The sequence below is a fragment of the Aquarana catesbeiana genome, linkage group LG01 (genome assembly GCF_042186555.1).
Source record: "Aquarana catesbeiana isolate 2022-GZ linkage group LG01, ASM4218655v1, whole genome shotgun sequence".
NCBI lineage: Eukaryota > Metazoa > Chordata > Amphibia > Anura > Ranidae > Aquarana > Aquarana catesbeiana.
Window position 1 is genome coordinate 305,543,617 of NC_133324.1, and position 12,181 is coordinate 305,555,797.

The 12,181-nt window shown below is 42.8% G+C and overlaps 1 pseudogene; it reads right to left on the reverse strand.

The window, feature by feature from the left end:
* LOC141143797 (dehydrogenase/reductase SDR family member 4-like) overlaps positions 1-12,181 on the reverse strand; it is a 147,963-nt pseudogene that overhangs the window by 74,014 nt on the left and 61,768 nt on the right.

Here is a 12,181-nt window from a genome sequence, read left to right on the forward strand (position 1 = left end):
AGTGCCCATCAGTGCCGCCTATCAGTGCCCATCAGTGCCACTCATAAGTACCTATCAGTGCAGCCTTTAAGTGCCAGTCAGTGCTGCCTATGAGTGCCCATCAGTGTCATCTATCAGTGCCCATCAGTTCCGCCTATTAGTGCCCATCAGTGTCTCATATCAGTGCCCATCAGTGCCGCCTCATCAGTGCCACCTCATTGGTGCCACCTCATCAGTGCAGCCTTATCAGTGCCCATCAGTGAATGAGTAAACTTACTTATTTACAAAATTTTATAACAGAAACTAAGAAAAAACTTTTTTTTCAAAATTTTAGGCATTTTTTTATTTGTTTAGCAAAAAATAAAAACCCCAGAGGTGATAGAATACCACCAAAAGAAAGCTCTATTTGTGGGAACAAAATGATACAAATGTTGTTTGGGTACAGTGTAGCGTGATCGCGCAATTGTCATTTAAACAGTGACAGAGATGAAAGCTGAAAATTGGCTTGGGCAGGAAGGGGGGGGAAGTGTCTGGTATTGAAGTGGTTAAAAAAGTTTTGCATTGATACATGTCCCCAGGGCAGTATCTGGACCCCCATACCCCTTTTTATGGCCAATAACTTGCATATAAGCCTTCAAAATAAGGACTTTTGATTTTTCAAGTTCGGGTCCCATAGACTAATAGGGTTCACCGTTCAGGCCAGAACTTTTTCTCTGTTTGGGAGTTCTGCTGTGAACCGAACCAGGGGGGTGTTCCGCATATTTCTAATTATTAATGTGGAATGTATGTTCCTTGCTAAAGAACATTATTTTTGTATCAAGTTATTATGGGTAAAGTTCTGCTTTAAAGTTGATCATTCAGTCATATACAAGAAATAAATCCTATTTTTGTTTCCGTTTACCTTGAACGTGCACTCTTTTGCATATGTTTTGGTATACAAAGTTATAAATCATTCCCTTCTAAGTACAATTACAGTGAAATGCACTACATTTGTAGCATATTGGTTAATTAACTTACTGGATGAGGTACGTAGCCAGAAATAGAAGAGCAGATTATTATTGATCCACGCCTAATTTAAATAAAACAGAGTATTATGTGCAACGCCACATACAAATGTATGATCCCTAAGAAATGTATACTATAAATGTAACTATATTTTTGTTACTGGTAAAAATATTTGCAATTGGTTAAAAAAAAAAATTACTCATATCACAAAAGAATTAAAAATGGCAGACCAAGCAATCGTGCACTGAATAAAATATAACAAGCTAATTTCTTTTAAACAGATTATTTGGAAAAATATAGTTAATGTTATAAAAGGAGAGGATATTACTGGAAACTTATAATGATCATATGATAATCCGTTGTATTTAATAGTTACTATGTATACATTTTAGTAATGAACTAAATATGTGAACCACTGGTTTTCATGTGGAATTGTTAAAGAAAAAATATTACCCTTGTTTCTGGATGTGAGGTACAACAAGTTTTATCAAAAGGAAAGTTGATATTACATTGACATGGAAAACCTAGAAAATGATACAGAGAAATTATCAGTACATTTTGCTTTTACGAATTATGTTTAAATTCAGCAATCTTTACCAATACTAATTATTTCTATAGCCCCAATATTAAAGTAGAAATCCACAGTTGGATGGTCTAGAACCAAGCTTAAAAGGTACGTAAACCCAACATTTCATATTCCTGATATTTGTCTTTTGTACCATGTACGTGTATGAAAAGGTATCATGTTCTCTTTGTATTGCTTCCTTTGTGTGAAATCTCTGGTGTTCCTGCCAGTCTCTTCGCTTTCCTATCAAAAACTGACTACATTAGGGATGAGAGCACAGAATGGTTACTTCTTGAGCTGGTATGTGAACTCGGTGGGGTCTCCTCTAATGATCAGACTTCTGATCCCCTGCAGATGTAGCAGTTAGAGGTTTGGCGACAAACCATTTTACACTGCAGGTGTGCTTAGAATGATCATCTTTTATTTATTTATGTAAAACCTTTATCCCATAAGGATCAAAACTGTTGCTGTAACTGCTTATAAAACATTAGCTGGAGTTTGGGTTCAATTTGTTTAATGTATCTAATTCTGCTAGCACATTTAAGACTACCTTGCCCCTAGATTACCAATGCTGTTGTCCAAAGGTGTCTCTGTTGCTCCTTTGTCTACTGTGAAGGCACTCTAATATAGGAGGTGTGTTACTGGCCACATTACCAGGTGAAAACAGAGAGAAAGGAACCTTAAAACAAAATAAAACTAATGAAGAAAAAAAGAAAACGAATGCAGCCACCACATCTAACGACTGGTAAGAAATATATAACATTTGCGGGTTCCCACATCGCATCTGAATCACCGGCGGTTCACACTGCCTTCTGCAAACTGATCCGGGTGTCAATACAAAGTTAATGACACCCCCAGATCGTGAAATGGTGAATCGGTGCGAATCACATGCAATGTCTGACATCGCTCCTTTTTAACAAATGAAACCACCAAGCTCCTCATTCACTCCCTTGTTATCTTTCGCCTTGACTATTACAACTCCCTTCTCATTGGCCTACCTCTCCATACGCTATCCCCTCTTCAGTCTATCATGAATGCTGCTGCCAGACTTATCCACCTTACCAACCACTCAGCGTCTGCCAACCCTTTCCTCCAATCCCTACACTGGCTCCCAATAACCCAGCGAATTAAATTCAAAATACTAACCACAACATACAAAGCCATTGACAACTCTGCCCCGAGCTACATCACCAATCTTGTCACCAAATATCACCCAAATCGTTCTCTTCGCTCTTCTCAAGACCTCTTACTCTCATGCTCTCTTGTCTCCTCCTCCGATGCTCATCTCCAGGATTTCCCCTGAGCCTCTCCCATCCTCTGGAACTCACTACCTCCACCTGTCCGGCTATCCCCTACTCTTGCTACCTTGAAGCGATCCCTGAAAACTCATCTATTCAGGAAAGCCTATCATGTCTCCAACTAATCTTCTACCACTTCCATCAGCTCATTCACCACAGTTACAACCTTTTGTACCACCTGCCTCACCCTATTAGATTGTAAGCTCTTCTGAGCAGGGCCCTCTTAATCCTCTTGTATTTTATTGTATTGTATTGTATAACTGTATTGTCTCCTTTTTATATTGTAAAGCGCTGCGTAAACTGTTGGCGCTATATAAATCCTGTATAATAATAATAATCGCTATAGTGTGAACCCCTTTATTACTCACTATCAGTTTTACTTTAGGCATCATTATGTCAGCCCTTTCTAAATAGGAGGGTAGATCTGTTCTGGGTGTATGCATACAGCCCTAGCTGCTATCCATCTTCTTAGCCTCCCCTCTCTCTCTTCAGAACACAACAGAAAACAGTGTTATGCCTCGTACACGCGGTTTGATTGTCGGACGACTGAGCGTATGATTTTTGTCAAAAGCGTGTGTACAGGATTTTGTCTAGCATGCTAACTATCCGCAAATGAGAGTATAAAGAGGAAGTTCACTTCTCAATCGCCACCCTTTGGGCCCCTTCTGCTAATTTCCTGTTAGTAGAAGTTTGGTGAGCGTTGATTCGCGATTTTCAGATCGCAAATAACTACATCAGTATCGCCAGCAAAGCAGCTTCATTATTATCCCATTAAAAAAAGATGAGAATGTGCACTGAATTTCAACATTTCATCAGCTGCCGCGTCATGAATGTTAATCTTAGATTACAAACGGTAGTTTACATGACCAAACTCTTCCAGCCCGTTCCATGATTCCGAGCTCATCTTCAGACTTTTCCCTTCTGATTTTCGTATTGTGTGTACAAGGGCTTATGCCCTGTACACACGATAGGATTTTCCGACAACAAAACCGTGGATTTTTTTCCAAAGGATGTTGGCTCAAACTTGTCTTGCATACATATGGTCACACAAATGTTGTCGGAAATTTGTTCGAACACGCGAACACCGTTAAAGTCTATGGGACTCGAACATGAATAATCAAAAGTGCTAATTTTAAAAGCTTATATGCAAGTTATTGTCATAAAAAGTGTTTGAGGACCTGGGTCCTGCCCCAGGGGACATGGATCAATACAAAAAAAGTTTTAAAAACGGCCGTTTTTTTGGGAGCTGTGATTTTAATAATGCTTAAAGTGAAACAATAAAAGTGTAATATCCCTTTAAATTTCGTACCTGGGGGTGTCTATAGTATGTCTGTAAAGGGGCGCATGTTTCCCGTGTTTAGAACAGTCTGACAGCAAAATTACATTTCAAAGGAAAAAAAGTCATTTAAAACTACTGTTGCTATTAATTAATTGCCGGTCTGACAATACACATAAAAGTTCATTGATAAAAAAACGGCATGGGAATTCCCTACAGGGGAACCCCCGAACCAAAATTAAAAAAAAAAATAAAGGCGTGGGGGGCCCCCCTAAATTCCATACCAGGCCCTTCAGGTCTGGTATGGATATTAAGGGGAACCCCGGCCAAAATAAAAAAAAAAAAATGGCGTGGGGTCCCCCTAAAAATCTATACCAGACCCTTATCCGAGCATGCAACCTGGCAGGCTGCAGGAAAAGAGGGGGAGACGAGAGAGCGGCCTCCCTCCTGAACCGTACCAGGCCACATGCCCTCAACATTGGGAGGGTGCTTTGGGGTAGCCCCCAAAACACCTTGTTGATGGGGACAAGGGCCTCATCCCCACAACCCTTGCCCGGTGGTTGTGGGGGTCTGCGGGCGGGGGCTTATCGGAATCTGGAAGCCCCTTTTAACAAGGGGACCCCCAGATCCTGGCCCTCCCCCTGTGTGAAATGGTAAGGGGGTACAAAAGTACCCCTACAATTTCACAAAAAAACTGTCAAAAATGTTAAAAATTTCAAGAGACCGTTTTTGACAATTCCTTTATTTAAATGCTTCTTCTTTCTTCTATCTTCTTTCCTCTATCTTCTATCTTCTATCTTCCTTCGGTTTCTTCCTCCATCTTCTTCTGGTTCTTCTGGTTCTTCTGGTTCTTCCTCCGGTGTTTTCGTCCGGCATCTTCCTCCGCGGCGTCTTCTTATGTGTCCTCTGACGCATGGGGACTTGATGGGGACTTCCCTGTGGCATTCCCCGTGACGTCATAAGGGGCGGGGTTACATAACGGGTGACCCCGCCCCCTCTGACGTCACGGGGAATGCCACAGGGAAGTCCCCATCAAGTCCCCGTGCCTCAGAGGGGGGCGGGATTACCGGGTGGCCCCGCCCCCCCATTATTTAAGAACCGTCAGAAGAGGAAAAGCGTCACACAGTGGAAGCCTCCCTCCATGCCATCATTGATGCGGAGTGGCCGAAAAGAAGATGAAGAGAAAAAGATGAAGAGAGAAGCGTCACACAGCGGGAGCCTCCCATCATGGATGCGGAGCGGTCCGAGGAGAAGAAGATAAGAAGACGCCGCGGAGGAAAATGCCGGCCGAGAACACCGGAGGAAGAACCAGAAGAACCAGAAGAAGAAGAAGATGGAGGAAGAAACCGAAGGAAGATAGAAGATAGAAGAAAGAAGATAGAAGAGGCATTTAAATAAAGGAATTGTCAAAAACTCAAATGTCTCTTGTCATTTTTAACATTTATGTCAGTTTTTTTGTGAAATGGTAGGGGTACTTTACCCTTACCTGTACCCTTACCATTTCACACAGGGGGGAGGGCCGGGATCTGGGGGTCCCCTTGTTAAAGGGGGCTTCCAGATTCTGATAAGCCCCCTGCCCGCAGACCCCCACAACCACCGGGCAAGGGCTGTGGGGATGAGGCCCTTGTCCCCATCAACATGGGGACAAGGTGTTTTGGGGGGCTACCCCAAAGCACCCTCCCAATGTTGAGGGCATGTGGCCTGGTACGGTTCAGGAGGGGGGGCGCTCTCTCATCCCCCCCCTCTTTTCCTACTGCCTTCCAGGTTGCATGCTCGGATAAGGGTCTGGTATGGATTTTTGGGGGGACCCCACGCTGTTTTTTTTTAATTTTGGCGCAGGGTTCCCCTTAAAATCCATACCAGACCTGAAGGGTGTGGTATAGATTTTGAGGGGGGACCCCACGCCATTTTTTTTTTAAATTTTGGCCGGGGTTCCCCTTAATATCCATACCAGACCTGAAGGGCCTGGTATGGAATTTAGGGGGACCCCCCACGTCATTTTTTTTTTAAATTTTGGTTCGGGGTTCCCCTGTGGGGAATTCCCATGCCGTTTTTATCAATGAACTTTTATGTGTATTATCGGACCGGCAATTCATTAATAGCCGTGAATAGTTTTAAATTTCTTTTTTTCCTTTGAAATGTCATTTTGCTGTCAGACTGTTCTAAACACGGGAAACATGCGCCCCTTTACAGGCATACTGTAGACACCCCCCAGGTATGAAATTTAAAGGGATATTACACTTTTATTGTTTCACTTTAAGCATTATTAAAATCACTGCTCCCAAAAAAACGGCCATTTTTAAAACTTTTTTTTGCATTGATCCATGTCCCCTGGGGCAGGACCCAGGTCCCCAAACACTTTTTATGAAAATACCATGCATATAAGCCTTTAAAATTAGCACTTTGATTTCTCCCATAGACTTTTAAAGGGTGTTCCGCGGCATTTGAATTTGCTTTAGTTATCTCTGACCCTCTGCTGCCCCTCTCAGATGCATACCTCAGCTTTGCTGGACTGGGACAAAAATTTGGCCCTGGACTTCATCCAGACTGGCCCACTTTAATTTTGCAAACATGCACAAAAACAGTATATAAACTACACGGAATTGTACAAAAAAACATAACTAAAAACATTCCACTGTAAGTATAAACTGATTCTTTTTTTTTTAAACTCTTTATTTCGAGAAAAAGATGCATTCTGCAATTACAGACACCTTTAGAATGACATGTGTAAGTTACAATCCGTTCAATGGCAGGTGTCATAAATAACTCACTCACCTCTTTTATTATTTCACGTATTCTCCTCTGTATTTTTCTCCTCCTTCTCACTGCATCAAGTGTGAGGGCTAACGTCATGCAGGAACATTGCTAAAGCTGCATTGGCTGGAATTTCAGAAACCAGAATTGCTGCACAGCCATTGGCTGCCTTTCAGCAATGCAGCGGCGCTGAGGCTGAGTCGGGTTGCACACTATGAAGTGAGGTGATGGGCAGTGCGGATGACAGGTCTCTCCCATACCGGCCGGCTGGACAAACCCACCCCCCCAACCCCCAAGGCCACCCAAGCCCCCCCCTCATCACTGGCCATTAGCCGTTCTACTTTATTTCTCATATAGGCAGTACAGCAAGACTCAAATTAATGGCTGCGGGAGCTGCAACAATTACTTTGACATGCTATCACCAGGGACTAGAGCCGAAAGCAACAGAGTAAAGAAAGTCCTATGTTTGGGCGGGCATACACATATATATAATGTGTGTGTGTGTGTGTGTGTGTGTGTATGTGTGTGTGTGTGTGTGTGTGTGTGTGTGTGTGTGTGTGTGTGTGTGTATATATATATATATATATATATATATATATATATATATATATACCCTGTTTCCCCGAAAATAAGACCTAGCGTGATTGTCTGATTGTCGGTGATGGCTGCAATATAAGCTCTACCCCCCAAATAAGCCCTAGTTAAAGTCCTTGTAGGTCTTGTTTTCAGGGTAGGGCTTATTTTCGGGGAAAGAGGGTAGGGCTTATTTGGGGGGTAGGTCTTATATTGCAGCCATCACCGACAATCACGCTAGGTCTTATTTTCGGGGAAACAGGGTATATATATATATATATATATATATATATCAGTGGCTATAAATGGTCTACACAACCCTGTTGTGTCAGGTTTTTGTGATGTAAAAAAATGAGACAAGGATAAACCATTTCAGAACTTTTTCTACCTTTTAATGTGACCTACGAACCGCACAACTCAATTGAAAAACAAAACTGAAATCTTTTAGGATTGGGAAGAAAATATAAAGAACAAAAATAATGTTGTTGCATAAGTGTGCACACCCTTTTTAACATAATTGGAGGTGTAGCTGTGTTCAGAATTAAGCAATCACATTCAAACTCATGTTAAATAGGAGTCAGTACACACCTGACATCATTTGAAGTGCCTCTGATTAACCCCAAATAAAGTTCAGCTGTTCTAGTAAGTCTTTCCTGACATTTCCTTAGTCGCTTCCTACAGCAAAAGCCATGGTGTGCAGAGAGCTTCCAAAGCATCAAAGGGATCTAATTGTTAAAAGGTATCAGTCAGGAGAAGGGTACAAAAGAATTTCCAAGGCATTAGATATACCATGGAATACAGTGAAGACAGTCATCATCAAGTGGAGAAAATATGACACAACAGTGACATTACTAGGGATGAGCTCAATGTTCGGGTTGAACATAATTTGGACTCGAACATCGGGTGTTCGCCCGTTCACGGAACTGTGAACATTATGGGGCGTTCGTGGAAAATTTTAGTGCCGTGGAATGCCCCATAATGCACTGCGAGATCACAGTGCATTGCTGTATGATGATTGGCCAAAGCATGCTTTGGCCAATCACAGTGTGCTCTGCTGAGAGAGCCATAATTGGCCAAAGGCAGGGTGCAAGTCCATGTCCCACACTATGTAAGGCTGCTTACACGGCAGCCGTGTGTAGTGTTGTTGGTGTGGACAGAGAGATAGCTTGGGATTAAGCAGGCAGGTTATTCAGTTAGTGGCAGTGTATTTGAGAGATAGATAGAAAGATAGATAGATAGATAGACATTGGGGGATGTCTAGCTCAGTGATACATACGTTTTAAGTGAGTTCACAGCCAACAGGAATAAGGTTTAAGGACATGGTAGCCCACTTTTATTGAAAGTAACAAAAAGATGAAAGTTCACACGCGTGTTTGGTTTCCCACACAGGGGTTCTTCTCCCAAAACAACAACTGAAAAATGCCAATCCACCTGGCTCTTAAGGCTTGCTCAGCCTTGGGCACAGTTCCTTGCTGCACAGACCCATTCCTGCCCTCTAGGAGGGGGCTCTCCTGACACTCCAGGCTTCCACACTCCTCCAAGACTCACGGTCCCCTCTGGTCCCCAAGACTCTCTTTTTCAGTTGTCTCAGCTATGGTCTCCCTGACTCTCTCAGCTGGCCCAACTCTCTCAGTCCACTGACCTGGAACCTCTCCCACATGGAGTACCGTCTCAAGGATGTTGCCTGGGTTCTTAAACGGTAGCACACCTCCTTCCTGTCTGCAGCAACTGCTCCAACACCAACTCCTTTCCCACACAAACTGAGCTATGCTCAGCTCTACCTTATAATGGGTGTGTGCACCTGGACACACACACAACCTGCAGAGCTTCTGGAAAACCTGGACACATGACTGAAGACTCCATTCCTCCCAATGCTCTTTGATATGTTCAAGTTTCCAGCCCCAATCCAGACCTACAAAATCCAGAGAAAACTTAAAGCATAGTTTTCTCTGCTCACCGATCTTTTGATGGAACTTCTCAAATTGCTTCTTTGAGAGTCCTGTGTCCATTTTACACAAATTTTCACTAAGACAGGGGCTCTCACTCTCACAATATATACAGTCAGTCTAGTGTATATATACAGTGGGGACGGAAAGTATTCAGACCCCCTTAAATTTTTCACTCTTTGTTATATTGCAGCCATTTGCTAAAATCATTTAAATTCATTTTTTTCCTCATTAATGTACACACAGCACCCCATATTGACAGAAAAACACAGCATTGTTGACATTTGTTGCAGATTTATCAAAAAAGAAAAAATTAAATATCACATAGTCCTAAGTATTCAGACCCTTTGCTGTGACACTCATATATTTAACTCAGGTGCTGTCCATTTCTTCTGATCATCCTTGAGATGGTTCTACACCTTCATTTGAATTTGATTATACTGATTGGACTTGATTAGGAAAGCCACACACCTGTCTATATAAGACCTTACAGCTCACAGTGCATGTCAGAGCAAATGAGAATCATGAGGTCAAAGGAACTGCCTGACGAGCTCAGAGACAGAATGGTGGCAAGGCACAGATCTGGCCAAGGTTACAAAAAAACCTTCTGCTGCACAGTGGCCTCCATGATCCTTAAATGAAAGATGTTTGGGATGACCAGAACCCTTCCTAGAGCTGGCCATCCAGCCAAACTGAGCTATCGGGGGAGAAGAGCTTTGGTGAAAGAGGTAAAGAAGAACCCAAAGATCACTGTGGCTGAGCTTCAGAGATGCAGTCGGGACATGGGAGAAAGTTGTAGAAAGTCAACCATCACTGCAGCCCTCCACCAGTCAGGGCTTTATGGCAGAGTGGCCCGACGGAAGCCTCTCCTCAGTGCAAGACACATGAAAACCCACATGGAGTTTGCTAAGAAACACCTGAAGGACTCCAAGATGGTGAGAAATAAGATTCTCTGGTCTGATGAGACCAAGATAGAACTTTTTGGCCTTAATTCTAAGCGGTATGTGTGGAGAAAACCAGGCACTGCTCATCACCTGTCCAATACAGTCCCAAGAGTGAAGCATGGTGGTGGCAGTATCATGCTGTGGGGGTGTTTTTCAGCTGCAGGAACAGGACAACTGGTTGCAATTGAGGGAAAGATGAATGCGGCCAAGTACAGGGATATTCTGGATGAAAACCTTCTCCAGAGTGCTCAGGACCTCAGACTGGGCCGAAGGTTTCCCTTCCAACAAGACAATGACCCTAAGCACACAGCTAAAATAATGAAGGAGTGGCTTCACAACAACTCCATGACTGTTCTTGAATGGCCCAGCCAGAGCTCTGACTTAAACCCAATTGAGCATCTCTGGAGAGACCTAAAAATGGCTGTCAACCAACGTTTACCATCCAACCTGACAGAACTGGAGAGGATCTGCAAGGTGGAATGGCAGAAGATCCGCAAATCCAGGTGTGAAAAACTTGTTGCATCTTTCCCAAAAAGACTCATGGCTGTATTAAATTAAAAGGGTGCTTCTACTAAATACTGAGCAAAGGGTCTGAATACTTAGGACCATGTGATATTTCAGTTTTTTTTTTTTAATGAATCTGCAACAAATGTCAACAATTCAGTGTTTTTTTATGTCAATATGGGGTGCTGTGTGTACATTAATTAAGAAAAAGATTAGCTTAAATGATTTTAGCAAATGGCTGGAATATGACAACGAGTGAAAAATTTAAGGGGGTCTGAATACTTTCCGCCCCCACTATATATATATATATATATATATATATATATATACAGTCTTGTATATATGGCGGAACACATTGCACTTATTAAAGGGGGTGACACTAAACATACTGTCCCCCGTCACTATAAGTTACAACACAATCGTGTGATTGAAGGCACACAATTCGTTGTCATCGACAGATATGTCCCTCCTTGGAGAGGTGGGGACATGACCAGGGGTGTGTCTCGTTTGGAGACTCACTGGATCCATGAGCTCCGCACACTCCACCCACTAGGCATGAACGTTGAAATTGATGTGAACGCCTTTATCAACAAAGCCTGAGGTCGATATTATATTTGCCCCTTCCACAGATGTTCTCTTTCTTCACTACAAATAATCCTCCACATTGTGGTATTAAGTTTCATTTTTCACATGTTTTACACTTTGGATCTCTTTTTGGCGTTTCCGGGGCCTTGGCTTGTCACCTGGGATACCCAGTCATTTGCATCTTGCCCGCCTCCTTTGGAGGCCTGCTATATACACACACTTACACACTTCCTCGTACGCCATTTGGACTTTTCGATGTCATTCCATCGTCCTTTTTCCGACACATGCGCAGTACACCGCAAGTTTTCTCGGTGCGTGCGCATATCACATTCTGTGTATTACTTCACTGAGATCCATGCACACACTCCCATTTGGGACCAGGGATTAGGTTCTTTCTCATTATACATATAGAGGTTTTGCACCTCACTTTATTTGTCCCTATTTGATTTTGTTTCACTTCCGACGCCTTCCATTATGAGACGTGGAACGCATGGCAGCCCGCGTGGAACGCACGCCGTTCGGCCATCTTCCCCCGATACCGGAAGTGACGTTTTGAGCATCCATGGAGCTGTTTTGCATAATTTTTTATGGTTTCTTTATATATATTCTGTTGGCTACAGTGGGGGGATCCCCCCAGATGACGTCTATGCAGACGAAACGCGTCGGGTAGGACCCCACTGTCGCCATTTCTTCACAGCACTGTTTTTAGACATTTTTATGTAAGTGTTTACTATTATTTTAATAAATTTCAA